This window comes from Pseudophryne corroboree, chromosome 6, assembly GCF_028390025.1.
Source record: "Pseudophryne corroboree isolate aPseCor3 chromosome 6, aPseCor3.hap2, whole genome shotgun sequence".
Taxonomy (NCBI): Eukaryota; Metazoa; Chordata; class Amphibia; order Anura; family Myobatrachidae; genus Pseudophryne; species Pseudophryne corroboree.
Window position 1 is genome coordinate 620400855 of NC_086449.1, and position 18384 is coordinate 620419238.

The window sequence follows — 18384 nt, forward strand, 5'->3', positions numbered from 1 at the left end:
CGACCACGCACTGAAAGGGGTCCCATGTTTACACATGGGACCCCTTTCCCCAACTGCCAGGACCCCCCCTGACTCCTGTCAAAGAGGGTCCCTTCAGCCAATCAGGGAGCGCCACGTCGTGACACTCTCCTGATTGGCTGTGCGCTCCTGTAGTGTCAGTGAGGCTGCACACGGCAGAGATACAATGTTGCGCCTATGCGCTCCATTGTATTCAATGATAGGAACTTTGCGGTCAGTGGTGAGCGCTATTTGTCCCCCGTACTTTTTGCACCAGGACCAGGCGCAGAGCCCGGTGCTGGTTGATTAAATATGGGGGAACCCCAGTCATTTTTTTCCTCATATTTTTTCAACCAGGACCAGCTCAAAGAGCCCGAGGCTGGTTTTGCTTAGGAGGGGGGATCCCACGCATTTTTTTTTTTAACACTTTCCCACCCCTTACCACTGATAAACATGCACGGATCTCACGGATCCGTGCATGCCTATCAGAACACGGTAAAAAAAAGCAGGAAACTGCTTTTTTTTACGATTTGTATTTATTCACGGCAGTGTTTGGCTATTGCCGGCAGTGTTTGTGAAATACAAATTTTAGTAAATTACCGAGTTCTAGCAAATAACAGGCGTATTTGACCGATGGTGTATTCATTCGTAATTTTTTTCTTGGACTTCAACAAAAATACGAATGCCCTCATCACTGCCGTGATTTGAGTTTAGTAAATTCCCGAGATGACACTTTGAAGAAAAAACACCATCTCAGTCAAAATCGGGAGCTTAGTAAATATACCCCAGAGTGTTAGAAGAGCTTGGTGACAAAGCAATGAACTTTATTTTTGCTTCAGTTCCATATTAGGTGGGTTTCAGAGACATGACTTTAAGTGCTTCTTGAATCCAAATGCACTCTTCTTCAGAGCAGGCTACGGGCATGCTAATGTACTTGCACTAGTGGGATGAACTCTGTTTTGTACTTTGCTGTAGGTGTAGCCATGGAAACCTCTTACGCGTTCATTGATGGTGGCAGATTACTGCTTTATATCACTGAGTCTGTGACTGACAATATGAGAGAAAATATTTATTATGAGGGCTAACGTAAATTATTTCTAATGGAGGCATGATTTATTTAGCTGGGATCTGGGACATTATTTATGTACTGGGGCAATTGTTATTTATCATAGGGCAATACCAGTACAGCACACTTGTGGCACTGAAGTATGCTGTGGCATCTATGTGCATACTGTGCTTGTAATTCTGTATGTGCCACCATGCAAGAGTAATCATAGTCTGTCCATGCCACAAGTGCTTGCACTATGGGGGTTATTCTGACCCGATCGCATGCTGCCATTCAGCGATCAGGTCAGAAATGTGCATGCGCCGGCACCGCAGTGCGCCAAAGCATGGCTGAAAGCCAACGGCTGTCGTTGCCTAGCCATCACCTCTGCCTGATTGACAGGCAGAGGCGGTCACTGGGTGGGAGGGTGCAGCACGGCGGCATTTAGCCGCCGTTTTGTGGGCGCGGTCTGGCCAATGCAGGCGTGACCAGGCCGTGCGGGGGGCAGGCCTCAGCGGCTGCGTGACATCACACGCAGCCGCTGCAACCCAGACAGCAACGAGTAGCTCCCGGCCAGCACGCAACAGCTGCGCTGTCTGGGAGCTACTCCTGAAGTGCAAAAGCATCGCTGCTGTGCAATGCTTTTGTACTTCTGCGGGGTCATTTTTTTTTCTGTTACTAATAAGCAGAGGTTTGCTTAATATAAATTAGTAAATCTGTGTTACTTATGTTTCAAATCGCATGGTTTATGAAAAGCACATTCATGCCTACTTTATTTTCATCAAACTATAGGTTAGTTCATCTCTCTAATTGTTCATGAGAATCAGTTGCTTGTGAGAAATAGTCAATGCTAATACAGGTATACTCATTTATGACGTCCCAATTATACAGAGCTGGGTGGAGTATCAGCCATTCCAAGTTACTGTAATAAAACAATTACTGTCATCTGGAGCACAAGATGCAAAAATGAAGTAACCACCTTCTATAATTGTTGCATGCGCCAGTGACGTGCAGTCAGGGGAGGCAGGGGAGGCAGTGCCTCCCCTGTCATCAATGATTAAAGTAATACAAAGAAGATACTTATGACACATATTCTGTGTCATAAGTATCTGCTTTAGGCTTTGCATTATATTAATCATTTTTTTACGTACTAAAAAACAGTGTAAATGTGTTTTGGAGGCACTGCTCTCAGTGCCTCCCGCTGTCAGTGATGAAGGGCTGGAGCGGGGGGGCGGGGCCAGGTATCGGACAGTTCTAGCCCATTTAAAAAAAACCTATAAGCGGCACCTCTAGAAGTGCCGCTTTGACAGGGGCGTGCTGACAGCCCATATCATGCAAGCACGCCCCTGTCACTGATATCATGTGATTGGCCGATTCTGGGGGCAGCGGGGCAGGAGGGAACACTAATTATTAATATTTACATTACTTTACTATGCGCCTGCCCGTCCCCCAGTAACACATAGCGGCTGCCAAGTGCGGCCGCGATTCCCTCTCCTCTCACATGCAACTGCTATACCTGGGTTGCAGTGAGTGACAGAAGAGGACCACACTGGGTGCCGGGATGTCTGCGCTGTACTCCCCCAGTGACCCGGAGCAACGAAGCAGCAACAGCAGCAGCCTCTCAGCCTCTTTGGGGCAGATGTTCCCCTGTCTCTGAGATCCCAGCCCCCCGAGTCTGCAGCAGGTGGCTGGGGATCAGAGACAGCGGGTAGGTGGGTGTCCGACACTTAGCACCAGACTCTGGCCTCAGCAGCAGTGCCGAATCTAAAGCAGGTCGTGTAGGAATTAATGTGCTCGGTACTCTACTCGCATGCCTGGGGGCTCTGCTCCATACTCTCCTAGCTCAGCCCAGGCTGCTACAAGGTGAATGGGCGCTGACTGCAGCACCAGCTGAATGAAGATGGTGGCTGAGGGCATGATCTTTCCCATCACAATCAAATACCTGTTGGGGCACTGGCAGGTAAGGCATTAGTTTCTGGCCCTCTACAGTATGTTTGTGTATGTTACTGTGTGTGCATACTTTGCCCTCCCCTGCCTTTTACAATGACAGCAGCTGTGATGGGGTGCTCCAGCTGGCCTGGCACATGGCTGCACAGAGGCCACCCTCCCTTGTCCCACTGCCCCCATGTACCCCGCAAATCATGCCTGTCATATTTATTTCTCTATTATTATTATTATTGTTATTATTATTATTATTATTATTATTATTGCTATTATGCAGGGGCAGAGTAGACACAGCAATATAGAGTTTTAGTTGCCCCATGGCGCCCCAAAGGCTTAATCTGGCCCTGGCAGTAACAAGCCGCTGGCCGCCGCTGCTGCCTACGCTTCCCACTTCCGTGTCATCAAACTAGACCGCGACTCTAAGGAACCGTGGACAGAATATGATAGGGACCCTCAGGGCGGCATCCTAATCACCCCCAGTGAGGATGCCATCTGGGACAGCGGCCTGGGCGCCATAGGGTCCTCCATGGTGCATGTAGCTCACAGTGCCGACGGTGATCAGGCAGCCCACCCTTAGCAATTTGTCACTGGGCATCAGCAGCCCATAGATGGAGAGGCAGCAGTGGTGGTGTCTGAAGGTGCTGGCAATCCATGTAACCTGCAACCCCCATCCCAGCTGCTGCAGCAGGGCCAGTCCTATATATCCACATAGTGTTCTGCAGAGTGGGCATAATTGTCCTGTGGGTGCAGTTTTTGTAAAACTTGGCTGTATCATGACATCACTTTGCACAGCAAAATATTTGGTGACACTGGGACGAGGAGCTCAGGACATGCGAGTGGGCATAATTGTCCTGTGGGTGCAGTTTTTGTAAAACTTGGCTGTATCATGACATCACTTTGCACAGCAAAATATTTGGTGACACTGGGACGAGGAGCTCAGGACATGCGAGCGGCATTACAGCTCTCCTGGTGCAGACAGTATCAGGTCCGGGTGTTGGTGGACATAGTTACTGCAGAGACTGCCAGCCAGTACACAACAGCCAGGTAAATATCTTGCTGCCTTATCCTGCTCCCCCGTCTCCCACTATTCCTCCTCTCTACCTCTCCCATCTTCCACTATTCCTCCTCTTTACCTCTCCCATCTTCCACTATTCCTCCTCTCTACCTCTCCCATCTTCCACTATTACTCCTCTCTACCTCTCCCATCTTCCACTATTCCTCCTCTTTACCTCTCCCATCTTCCACTATTCCTCCTTTCTACCTCTCCCATCTTCCACTATTCCTCCTCTCTGCCACTCCCATCTTCCACTATTCCTCCTCTTTACCTCTCCCATCTTCCACTATTCCTCCTCTCTACCTCTCCCATCTTCCACTATTACTCCTCTCTACCTCTCCCATCTTCCACTATTCCTCCTCTCTACCTCTCCCATCTTCCACTATTCCTCCTCTCTACCTCTCCCATCTTCCACTATTACTCCTCTCTACCTCTCCCATCTTCCACTATTCCTCCTCTCTACCTCTTCCACTATTCCTCCTCTCTACCTCTTCCACTATTCCTCCTCTCTACCTCTTCCACTATTCCTCCTCTCTACCTCTTCCACTATTCCTCCTCTCTACCTCTCCCATCTTCCACTATTCCTCCTCTCTACCTCTTCCACTATTCCTCCTCTCTACCTCTTCCACTATTCCTCCTCTCTACCTCTTCCACTATTCCTCCTCTCTACCTCTTCCACTATTCCTCCTCTCTACCTCTTCCACTATTACTCCTCTCTACCTCTCCCATCTTCCACTATTCCTCCTCTCTACCTCTTCCACTATTCCTCCTCTCTACCTCTTCCACTATTCCTCCTCTCTACCTCTTCCACTATTCCTCCTCTCTCCGTCTTCCGTCTCCACTGTTCCTAGCAGCCTGCAGTGCACTCAGCGGACAGCGTGACCCTGTACAGGTGGAGATAGGAAGTGCTGGAGGATGAGCAGGTTTGCTGTTTCCTCTCTCTGTTACCGGCTGCAGCAAAGGCAGGGGCTGGCCGGGATTGGCAGGGAAGAGTGACAAGCGCTTCAGTGTGACATGGTCTAAGCTCACACGTGCTGTTCCGCAGACCCCAGGCTGTACTGTTTATGTTGTATTTTATATTGCTGAAAGTAATGTGCTCTCCCTAGTATCACCTTCTCCCTGCCTACTGTCACCCAATGCTGTCACCCTGTCTGTGGCGTCACCCTCTTCCTGTCACCCCTTCCCTAGTGTCTCCTTCTCCCTGTCACCCTCTCCCTGGAATCACCCACTGCTGTCACCCTCACCCTGGCATCACCCTCTCAATGTCACCCACTGCCTGACATCACCCTGTCCCTGTCACCTACTGCTATCACCCAATGCTGTCAATGTCACCCTCTCCCTGTCACCCACTGCTGTCATCCTCCCTGGCGTCACCCTCTCCCTAATATTTATTTTTTTATTTTATAAAAATGTACAATATATTAGCCACCTGGTCATCACAAGCGGCTGCGGGCATTAGCGGTGGCGGCATTGGACTGAGATGCGAATTAGCAACAGGGGGGCCAGGGTGGTTGATGGTGGCGGTTTTGTAGGACATTGGAGTGGGCAGTGGCCATTAGCGCTGGTGGTAGAAGGCATCGGCTTGGGGGTGGTAGCAGGCATCGTCTCGGCGGTGGTAGGGGTCATCGGCAGGATTCGGTTGGCATTATGGCTGCAGTGCCTCACCAGCCACTGACCTCACCGCACGCCACTGAAGCTTACACATGTAACCAGTGGTTTTTCCTTGAAGCCTATATTATAGCTTATGTTACTGTATAGTTACAAACTGCATAATAAGTATAATACACTTGTTATGTAATAGAAATAACATTTAATTACAACCACAATGGGCACTTGGCTGCTACAGAGGTGAAATACTAAGGCCACAAGATTGAAAGCCCCATTTGGAGGACATTCTGATGGTACTGTATCTGATGCAGGTCACAAATCTGAGTCTGAAATGTTATGACATCACGGAGAGGCGGGGGGTAGCGGCGCTGCCTTGCTGTCAGTTACTGTCAGATTGTGTAGATAGAAGAGCTACGTTCAGCTGCATGTCAACGGATGCAGCTATTTCATGTATATATTAAGCTTATACATCCTTTGCTACATACTCATGTCACATAGGGCCTTTACTTGAGTCACATGTCACATGGAGGTGGGGTCACAATGTCCTGATTCAAAGATCTGCAAAGTTGGGATGTATGCAGTTTAATTGGGCCCTATAACTGTATCAACACTGGCCATTATGCCACTTAAGGTGTGTACACACTAGACGATATAGTGTATGATGTTCCTGATTTGGACAAATCGTTCACGACATCGTCCATTGTGTATGTCGCTTACGATGCACGCTTCTGTGCACGCAGGTTCTACAGGCGACATCACCAGCGAGGGCCATGCTGCTGAATATAGCATGGCCCCCTCTCCCCCCACCCCCGAGTCCCGCTGCTGACGACATTGCATCGTTTGCGAGCCATCTAGTGTGTACATACCTTTAGGGTTCCCTTATTTTATAAACTGAAAAATTATGATTTTTGGACTATAAAGCCAAAAATATATATTTTTAATATATTTTTAAACACTGTAACTGACTGCACTTGCATGAAAGGCAGTGTGGCCTTCTCCCTTGACATAGATTGTAGTTTTTCTATACCCGGTAAACATCATTGAAAGAAAACTTGCCCTCTATGGAAATATAGGGACCATGCTAGAGATTTGTCCTCCATTGTCTTCACTCACAGGATCTATTTAAAACAATATTTACATGAGCAGTACTGTTTTTTTTTTTAAATCAGAATATATACAATATAAAGGTATACTATATGTGTATACAGAATGTAATTGTAAACATTTCAAAACTATGACAGAGAAATGAAATCATCTATAATTTCCACTACTGTTCTGCTATCCACCATATTAATCTTTGGAATTTTTAACGCCATTTAGCAAGAATAATGGCAATGAGAACAGTGAGGGTCAAAACATCAAGAGACGAGAATTCACATTTCCATAAGTTTTCACAAATGACCATTTAGAGATCACATGGAAAATCCAGACTCTGGACTGCTAAATCAATTAAAAATTGTAATTGATGGATTAGATTAGATATATAGAAATCCAAGACAAATCAGTGACAAAAGGAGTCGTTTATCTCTCATTAAAGAGCTTGCACCACATTTGCTCTTAATAAAGGTTTGATATTCTCCCCATGGATGTTAACTAAGAGGTAATAGTCATCTAGTAGGTCAGTCTATCACATTTTTTCAGGGAATAACCGCAAATATTAAGTATCCCTGAATGTACCATGGGCGGTCCCTCCATTACTGAAAGGGGCCGCAGCATTCTGGAGCTTGACCCGGATAGGATGATGCCAACTGCAGATGGCTTTACCCTATAGTACTCTATGGTCTACTAATTTGCAATTTATTACAGACACAGTATGCACCAGCCAAAGGCTGTACATGCACAGTGTGCACTGGGGAACCGAACCAGAAAGCAGTGTGGTAGCTATCTCACTGCTCAAGCTCTTCGCCATTCATTCATTTTCACTTTGTGAACTTACACAAATAATAGTTATCACATTCGCATTAAAAATGCGGATTATTATAAATATTCCCCTATTTGATGAGAATAATGTAAAGGCTAATGACACCACCATTTGGGTCTTTGAGATCGATACTCATTACGCAACTTAAAAATAAATTTTAATTCTCCCCTGTGCAGGTACAGTATGAAGTGCTTTCACAAAAATGTTGTGTCACAGAGATAAGAAGATAATATTTAAAAAGTAATTCATCTGTTTCAGAGGGAGGCAGTCAATTAACCAGTTGTCGGGATCCTGGCTATCAGGAGACCGACGCCGGAATCCCGACACCCGGTGAAATACCAGTGGTCGGAATCGCGACCGCCGGCTGAAATCCCCACTCGGGTGGTGGTCCATGCCACTACCCGAGGGGAAATACAACCCTGTGGTCGCCACCGGGCCTGAAGTATTGCAAGTGCAGTGAGCCCACAAGGAGACACACTGCGCTCGCCGATGGTATTCCTGCTGTCGGGATCCTGGCGTCGACCTCCTGACCGTCGGGATCCCGACAGCCGGGATATCATACTGATCCAGTTTCAGAGGGTATAAGATAAAGATAATTGGCTTCAGACTCTACTTTGGTTATAAAACCAACTGACAGTGGGGACTGTAGAGATTCAGAATCTGGAAGTCTAATCTTAGAAGACCATAGACAGCTGAGTAATGTTTTATTGTAAACTACCCTCAAAACCAACCTAAGACATTATTAGACCAGACAGTGGAAGTGGGGCCGATCACAGGAGATGAATGGACCTTTTCATTTATACACCATTTTAGTAATAAAAATAATAATAATAATAACAACAACAACAACAACAACAATAGTAATTATTATTATTATTATTATTATCATTTTTATTTATATAGCGTTCTTTCTCCAATAGGACTCAAGGCGATTAACAGATGGAATGAATTTAATATAGTACAGAAACAATGAAGTACAGAAAAGCTTTAATAAAATACAGAGAGTATGGAGATACTAATGGGACATTATGGAAATGCTTGAGTCTGTTTTTGAAGGATTCTAGCATGGTTGATTCACAACCTTTTTTTAGGAAGTGAGTTCCATAGTGTCAGAGCCACATTGTTAAAAGCTCGACCCCCAGATGAATTACGGGAGATTCTAGGTACTGAGGTACTGCTATAAGTCCTTCATCTACAGATCGCAGTAATCGAGTGGGACAATATGGAATCAGCACCTGCTTGAGGTACCTTAGGGACGGTCATGTAGGGCTTTGAAAGTCAGCAAGCCAATCTTAAAGATGATTCGCCATCTTACAGGCAGCCAGTAGAGAGAGTAGAGAATGTGTGTGTCAGGAATCGACTTACTGCAGCTGCATCTGTCCGCTGGTGCGGTCTCCGTCTGGGCCTCCCATGTCTCGCTGCCACTGGTCACCTTGTCGCCAAATGCCATCCTGGGCCTAAGGACACTCCTGTTGTCAGCGGGTGTGCATGCACGCCGCGTTCCCGCCGGGCCGCGGCATGGGCGCCGCCATGACAGTTCCCATCAGCTCCTTCACATCGGCCAATCCGGAGCTTGGCCGCGCCTCCCCGTTCACTCCCAGCCAATACCTGCAGACCGAGGGGTATATCAGGAGCAGCAGGGTGAGTCAGTCCTTGCCTTGGACTTCGTGTCATTCCTCTGACCTGTGTCGCTGGCTCCGTTCTCCAGTTCCTCTGAGTTTCTACTCTGCCTTCCAGTCTGATCCTGCATTGCTGTGGAACCACAAGCACCAGCAACCTGGGTGCTTGTGATTAAGCCTCTTCAAGTTCCTCTGTGAATCTACTCCACATTCCAGTCTGGTCCTGTACTGCTGTGGAACTACAAGCACCAGCAACCCGGGTACCTGTGATCAAGCTTCATACCTTTACCAGCTACAGTGTGCTCCAGCTCTCTGCAGTAGAGACTTTCCTCCAGGTGCATCTCGCTATCTTCACCTGTTCATCAGCCTGCAAGCTGCCAGTGTTATTCAACCTGCACTGAGGATTTCAACACTTGTCTCCTGCAATTGTTACCTGGCTTGTTATTCTCACCATCATCCCTGCTGTGTTCCATGATCCAGGAACCATCGGTTTCCACACCGATACATCGATCCCCTGATCGATTGTTACATATCATACAGACTTTGCCATAAGACTTTCAACTTCTTTATTACTTATTCATTATTGCATATCCTCTGTTACCATCAAGTATTCATGCTGCCATACTATCTGTTAAAACTGTTTAATAAACAACTTAGCGCACATGCGCAGGAATCCTATCCGGCCTCCTCGTTTTCTCCATCCTATCTCCACTGACCCACTAGCGCCCTCTCCGGGAACACAAACTAGACAGAACCTGACAGTTAGTCCAAGGCCGATGGACTCGGATAGTGTTCATAATGTGGGGTCAGGGGCCTTACAAAATCTGGTCTCCCGCTTGGATGGTCAAGAGGCTGCGCAGCAGCAGATGTTCCAATTCCTGCAAGGAATGTCCTCCCGTCTCGATACACTACAACAATCTCTGCCCAGTGCTCTCGTTCCTTCAGTTCCAGTCACCCCTGCACCTGCAAGTTCAGTGGGTTCTCCTTCACCGGCTGCATCAACTCCAGTGTCACGCTTGCACCTGCCCGTGCCCAGCCAATATGATGGCAGTTCCAAGTTATGTCGCAGGTTTCTTAATCAATGTGAAATTCAGTTTGAGTTGTTATCACACAATTTCCCCACGCCAAGATCCAAGGTTGCTTACATTATATCACTGCTCTCTGGACCAGCCTTGAGTTGGGTGTCTCCTCTGTGGGAGCATGCTGACCCTCTTATGAATAACTATACCGAATTTGTGTCAACCTTCAGACGCATCTTTGATGAACCAGGTCGCGCAACATCAGCCTCTGCAGATCTTATCCAACTCCGTCAAGGTACCCGTAGCATGGGTCAATACGTCATCCAGTTCCAGACGTTGGCCGCAGAGATTCAATGGAATAACCAAGCGCTGGTAGCAGCCTTCTGGCATGGACTCTCTGATCGAATTAAAGATGAATTAGCCACTCGTGACATTCCTGAGCAATTATCAGATTTAATTTCTTTATGTATCAAGTTGGACTCTCACCATTCGCGAACGCAACAGTGAGCGTGCTCGTAGTGAGCTCCGCAAGCCGAGAATGGTACCTCCGACACAATTTCAGCCTCCATCTTCTGATGAGCCTATGCAAATAAATAGGTCCCGCTTAACCCCTGAGGAGCGGTCAAGAAGACTTCCAGAGAGACTGTGCCTATATTGTGCGGCTACAGGTCACTAAATTAGTTCTTGTACAGCGCGTTCGGGAAACGCCACATCCTGACTTGTAAAGGAGGAGTCAAGTTGGGATCTTCTAGACTAGCTCCTTCAATCCAAGATCTTATCCTTCCTGTGACTTTAGAGACTAGGGCTTGTCTCCAGTCTGTATCTGCATTAGTGGACTGTGGAGCTGCCGGAAACTTCATTACTCAAGCTGCAGTTGACAAGTTCCATCTGCCTATCTGTGAACTCACATACCCAGTCTATATCACTGCAGTGGATGGTAGTCGAATTTCCAAGGGTTCCATCTCTCATCAAACCAAGCCAGTGGTATTGGGAGTCGGGTTCCTGCATTCCGAACTAATTGAGTTCTTAGTCATTCCTAAGGCAACCCAGGAGGTCGTTTTGGGTATGTCCTGGCTCCAGCTACATAATCCGCAGATTGACTGGTCCACGTTACAACTGACTTCTTGGGGTTCACACTGCCATCAGTCCTGCCTAGCCCAAGTTCGTCCTGTAAGGTCTTCAGAAGTTAAAATTCAGTCAAGTCTTCCTGTGGCCTATCAAGATTTCTCTGACGTCTTCAGCGAAAAGGCCGCCGATGTTCTGCCGCCCCATAGAGAGTGGGATTGTCCCATCGATCTCATTCCCGGCAAGAAGCCACCTAGGGGGCGTACTTACCCGTTATCTGTACCTGAAACCGAGGCAATGAGTGAGTACATCAGGGAGAATCTACAGAAAGGATTCATCCGCCCTTCGTCTTCGGACGCCGGAGCAGGTTTTTTCTTTGCTAAAAAGAAAGATGGAGGATTACGTCCGTGCATCGATTACCGGGGGCTCAACGATATTACCATCAAAAACAGCTATCCACTACCTCTCATCACTGAATTATTTGACAGAGTCAAGGGAGCCCACATTTTCACTAAGTTAGATCTCCGCGGTGCCTACAATCTCATCAGGATTCGAAGTGGTGATGAATGGAAAACTGCCTTTAATACTCGGGATGGTCATTACGAGTACCTAGTAATGCCGTTCGGGTTGAGTAATGCCCCAGCAGTGTTCCAGCACTTTGTTAACTAAATTTTCCGTGATGTCTTGTATAAATATCTTGTAGTCTAGTTGGATGATATCCTTATCTTCTCTCAAGATCTCTCATCGCATCGCCAACAAGTTTGTGAGGTCCTCCGACGTCTTCGTGCGAACCGTCTCTACGGCAAGTTGTCAAAATGTACCTTCGAAGTTCCTTCCATACCCTTCCTGGGGTATGTAATTTCCGGATCGGATCTCCAGATGGACCCGACAAAATTAGAAGCTATTGCTAATTGGTCCATTCCGAGTACTCTCAAGTCCATTCAGCGGTTCTTGGGGTTCGCTAATTATTATAGGAAGTTCATCAGAGGATTCTCAACTCTCATTGCTCCTATTACCAACTTAACTCGAAAAGGGGCAGATCATTCCAACTGGTCAGAAGATGCCTTGGCTGCGTTTCAGATAATTAAGCAGGCTTTCATGTCCGCCCCAGTTCTGTCACAACCAGATATTAACAAGCCGTTCGAGTTGGAGGTAGATGCTTCTACAGTGGGAGTTGGAGCTGTTCTCTCCCAAGTAGGGGTTGATGAGAAGATTCATCCTTGTGGGTTCTTCTCTCGCAAATTCCTTCCTGCGGAAGCTAATTGCTCCATTGGTGACCAAGAATTACTGGTGATCAAGCTGGCCCTTGAGGAGTGGAGGTATCTCCTGGAAGGGGCAAAGTATCCATTTAACATCTACACGGATCACAAGAACCTGCTCTACTTAAAGGCAGCCCAGTGTCTTAATCCTCGCCAGGCCCAGTGGGCAATGTTCTTCTCTCGTTTCAACTTTAAGCTTCATTTCCGTCCAGGTTTTCAGAATACCAAAGCTGATGCTCTTCCCGTTCTATGGGATCCGAAGAGGAGATTCCCGATCCAGTTCCTCATTCCGTTTTGAATCCAGTTGTGTTTGCCTCATCTCAAGTTACTCCTGTTCCACCTCCTGGCAAGATTTTTGTTTCCCCTGAGCTTCGTTCTAAGTTGTTGTCTTGGGCTCATCAGTCTAAGTTCACAGGGCATCCTGGTGTCCTAAAGACTTTTAAGTTCCTGTCTGAAACCTACTGGTGGCCTAAAATTAAGGTCTACATCAAGGACTTCGTGGCATCCTGCCCCAAATGTGCCCAGCATAAGACTCCCCGTCAGTCTCCGGCAGGTCAGTTACAACCGTTATCAATACCCAGGCGTCCCTGGTCTCACCTGTCCATGGACTTCATCTCCGATCTACCCTCCTCTCAAGGATTCAATACCATCTGGGTAGTTGTCGACAGGTTTACCAAAATGGCCCACTTTGTTCCACTCCAGGGCCTTCCCTCGGCTCCAAAACTTGCTCAAGTCTTCCTACGGGAGATCTTTCGTTTACATGGACTGCCTACTGAAATTATATCTGACCGTGGAGTTCAGTTCGTAGCAAGGTTTTGGAGAGCCCTCTGTTCTGCCCTACAAGTTAAACTTAAGTTTTCGTCAGCCTACCACCCTCAGACGAATGGACAGGCAGAAAGGGTGAATCAAGAATTAGAGACCTTCTTGAGACTTTATATTTCCTCTTCCCAGGATAACTGGGTAGACCTGCTTCCCTGGGCTGAATTTGCTCACAACTTTCGCTATCATACTGCCACGGAGACCACCCCGTTCTTTGATGTATATGGGCAACATCCCCGTGTTCCAGATTTCCAAGATCTACCAAACATTGATGTTCCTGCAGCCACTTCTGTTCTAAACCAGTTTTCGTCTACTTGGAGGAAAATTCATGTTTCCCTTAAAAAGGCCTCAAGCCGTTACAAGTTCTTTGCTGACCGCAAAAGACGTGCAGTTCCCAGCCTAAAACCTAATGATAAGGTTTGGCTTTCCACCTTCGTCTCAGAGTGCCATCAATGAAGTTTGCACCACGCTTTATTGGTCCTTTTTCCATTGACAAAGTCATCAGTCCTGTAGCGTACAAGCTCAGATTGCCTCCTTATTTGCGTATACCTAATGCCTTTCATGTCTCTCTCCTTAGACCCTTGATCCTGAATCGTTTCCAAAAAGCTCTTCCCGTTGGCCCCAAAGTACGAACTCAAAAGGGCATTGAGTTTGAAATAGAGAAGATTCTGGATTCTCGTTGCCGGTAAGGTCATCTGCAATACCTTATCGACTGGTCCGGCTATGGTCCTGAGGAGAGGAGTTGGGTAAATGCTACAGATGTCCATGCTCCAAGGTTGATCCATGTTTTCCACAGAACTCATCCTTCCAAGCCACGTGGGTGTTCGGTGCCCACCCGTAAAGGGGGGGGGGGGGTACTGTCAGGAATCGACTTACTGCAGCTGCATCTGTCTACCGGTGCGGTCTCCGTCTGGGGCTCCCATGTCTCGCTGCCACTGGTCACCTTGTCGCCAAATGCCATCCTGGGCCTAAGGACACTCCTGTTGTCAGCGGGTGTGCATGCATGCCGCGTTCCCGCCGGGCCGCGGCATGGGCGCCGCCATGACAGTTCCCATCAGCTCCTTCGCATCGGCCAATCCGGAGCTTGGCCGCGCCTACCCGTTCACTCCCAGCCAATACCTGCAGACCGGGGGGTATATCAGGAGCAGCAGGGTGAGTCAGTCCTTGCCTTGGACTTCGTGTCATTCCTCTGACCTGTGTCGCTGGCTCCGTTCTGCAGTTCCTCTGAGTTTCTACTCTGCTTTCCAGTCTGATCCTGCATTGCCGTGGAACCACAAGCACCAGCAACCTGGGTGCTTGTGATTAAGCCTCTTCAAGTTCCTCTGTGAATCTACTCCACATTCCAGTCTGGTCCTGTACTGCTGTGGAACTACAAGCACCAGCAACCCGGGTACCTGTGATCAAGCTTCATACCTTTACCAGCTACAGTGTGCTCCAGCTCTCTGCAGTAGAGACTTTCCTCCAGGTGCATCTCGCTATCTTCACCTGTTCATCAGCCTGCAAGCTGCCAGTGTTATTCAACCTGCACTGAGGATTTCAACACTTGTCTCCTGCAATTGTTACCTGGCTTGTTATTCTCACCATCATCCCTGCTGTGTTCCATGATCCAGGAACCATCGGTTTCCACACCGATACATCGATCCCCTGATCGATTGTTACATACCATACAGACTTTGCCATAAGACTTTCAACTTCTTTATTACTTATTCATTATTGCATATCCTCTGTTACCATCAAGTATTCCTGCTGCCATACTATCTGTTAAAACTGTTTAATAAACAACTTAGCGCACATGCGCAGGAATCCTATCCGGCCTCCTCGTTTTCTCCATCCTATCTCCACTGACCCACTAGCGCCCTCTCCGGGAACACAAACTAGACAGAACCTGACAGTGTGTTATGTGGCTAGAATGGAGCTGGTTGGCTAACAGCCTGGCAGCTGTGTTTTGTACCAGCTGTAAGCGGTGCAACTCTTTGCTGAGAGCCCAAAGTAGAGGGCATTGCAGTATTGTAATCGAGATGATACAAATGCATGTATGACTTTTGGCAGATCTTCAGAGGGAATTAAGTGTTTAATTGGCTATGTTCTACAGATGAAAGAATGAGCATTTGATTATGGCTTGTATCTGATGTTTAAGTATCAAGCCACCATCCAGGACAATGCCAAGATTCCACACATGATTGGTGCTTTGTAATTCTGTAACCCCAAGTGTCAGTCCAGTTGGTTGGCTATGCTGCATTCTTGTCCTCTGATGTTGAGGCCCTATCATAAGGATGTCTGTTTTATTAGGATTGAGTCGCAGCCAACTGGCACTCAACCACTCCTGGAGCTCAGATAGACAGCCATTTAGGGTTGTTATTGGGTTCTCAGGGCTCGGAGCAAAGGACAGGTACAGTTGTGTATAATCTGCATAGCAGTGGTATACCAAGTCATGACACCTGATTATTTCACTCAGTGGTAGCATGCATAATGCAAAAAGAATGGGGGATAGTATAGAACCTTTTATAGTAACCCGCTTTTATTTACAGGTGCCACTACACTACATCTATACACTACATATAGCGCTCATTTTATTATTTGTTAACCTATGTACTGTATTCGTATTGAGCAACTTCTCAGATATAAGCGTAGAGTACATGTTTTTATACTCCAGATGTAACTCTGTGTGACCTGCCATTGAGAAATGATTTGAAACAGCTAAGGACAGTGCCATCAAGTCCACAGATATTTTGCAGGTGCTCAATCAGAAGCCCATGGTCCACTGTATCACATGCTGCAGAGAGATCCAGAAAAATTAATACTGAGCAGTCACCTCTGTCTCTTGCCAACAGAAGATCAGTCTACAGATATTTTTCAGACGCTCAATCAGAAGCCCGTGGTCCACTGTACCACATGCTGCAGATATGTCTTCTCTTGAATCCTGGTTGGAATGGATCACAATCGGGTGGGTTTACAGTTGATTTGCAACCACTTTCTCAATAACCTTTCCTAGAAAAGAAAGGTTTGATACCGGTCTGTACCGGTCATGCAATCAGGATCTAAATTAATTTTTTTAAGAAGAGGTCTAACAATTGCTTCCTTTAGGGGTTCAGGAAAAATGCCTACCTGCAAAGAGCATTGAACAATTTTTGCAAAGACAGGGCCAATTATATCCATACACCATATTAGAAGCTTGGTTGAGGCAGGATCCAGACCACAGGTAATGGGTTGCAAAATTTGGGCAACTTCAGCAATGTCCTTTACATCCATTGGGTCACAGGTGGTCCATGAAGATAGGTGGCTTACACTGGCAGGTTTGGTAGCACTCCTTTAATGGCCAAACAGTTACACCCTGTTTCTACCATTTACTGACCGCTCATAAAGCCCTAGTTACTCCACTGCCTGCCCTATTATTTTGGTTGCAGCGGCAGCGTTCACAGTCTGAAGCCCTGTGGTGTGTGCGCACGTGCAGCAGATGCACTGTGGGTGCTCACACATGAGATGCGATGGCATCTCACCAGTGCCATTGCCATGGCCTGATCGTCAGGCAGAGGCGGTCGCAGCGTGTTTGGACCGTTTGCAGTGTGGGCCGCGGTGGCTGCGTGATGTCACACACAGCCGCTGCGGCCAAAAACATGACGGGTAGCTGCCTGCTTTCGCAGCCTAGGAGGGAGCTACTCACCAGGTGCAAGTGTGTGTGTGTGGTGAGGGTAGGGGGGTAGGGCCTGGCATCCGGGGCAGTCTAGCCCTGTGCTGGGCGTCCCCCCGCATGTCAGAGATTGTGATCGTAGACGTGCATTTTTTTCACACATCTACGATCACCTCTGAATCACCCCCATAGTACAGATGAGGTGAAGTAGTTTACAGAAATTGGAGTATTGTATAAAATCTAGATATAAGTACACATTCATTTCAGATAGACCGCAGCCAGTAATTCACAAGAAATCTCTTACCTGGAAACCAGTACATGTATTCTTATACAAGTATCTCTTGCACGCATTAGTTGTTAGTTCAGCAGCAGTGGTTGCATGATGTCAGAGAATATCATTGTCGTATACAGCATAGCATCAAAACATAGATGTTTGACGCCACATTGTCGCTGCGTTTTGTAGTCATCACCATTCCGTTTTAGGGTCGCGGTCCGAACAACGGAGATGTGTCTGGACCGTTAGAGGGGCGGGCTGCGTGACATCACACGCAGCCGCTGCGACCCTCAACATGGCAGTTATCCGTCTACCTTCGCAGCTAAGCTGCGCAGGCAGAGACATGCGAAAACATTGCCGCCATGCGATGCTCTGGCAGTCTGCGGACAAAGGGGGGCTGGATCTGCCATGTGTGACGGACTTGCCCTGTGCTGGGCGTCCCCACGCATGTCAAAGAAAATATAGATATACCAAATTTTTCACACTTATTTATATTTACAACCGTGAAAATCAGAAACTCCCGGGTAGAACAGCTAGTATATACAATATATATATATATATATATATATGTGTGTGTAAATATATACTAGGGGTTCGGCGACCACTGGTGTACCGTATGGAAAGCTTATCTTATTGTGGAGGATCAAGGCAAAGCTATGGGTAGCTTTGCCTTGATCCTCCACAATAAGATAAGCCTCTACTTTTAAAGTTTTTTATATATTTTTTGGATATTGGATCACACGTATATCATTTATGTGTTATACTTCATTTATGTGTTATACTTCTTTTCAATACCTTTTATCATACCATCTGCATGCCAGAGCCGTAACTAGGGGGGGCTTAGGGGTCACGTGCCCCAGGCGCAGGAGTCGAGGGGGCGCTGGGAACTCTGTCTGGCTCCCTGACAGCTGCTCCTTCACCCCCCCGCGATTGCCACCCGCAGCCGCGAATAGCGCCGTCATGGACCCACCGTGGCTGCGTCTCTGTGTCTCCCGCAGCCTGCCTGCCCGCCCGCCGAGTAGCACCTCCTCCCCGTCCGCATCTTCACCGGCTGGTGGCCGCTGCTTACAGGGGACGGAGACGCGCCTGTGCGCGCGCCGTCACCTGTCGCCCCTCTGACATCCGGCACCCG

The 18384-nt window shown here is 47.5% G+C and overlaps 1 long non-coding RNA gene across 1 annotated transcript in view; it reads left to right on the forward strand.

The window, feature by feature from the left end:
- Positions 1-2497: 2497 nt before the first annotated feature.
- LOC134935523 (uncharacterized) overlaps positions 2498-18384 on the forward strand; it is a 97088-nt gene continuing 81201 nt past the window's right edge. Inside the window, exon 1 of the long non-coding RNA XR_010180220.1 lies at positions 2498-3002. This is a non-coding gene — a long non-coding RNA (uncharacterized LOC134935523). The remainder of the gene's footprint in view (positions 3003-18384) is intronic.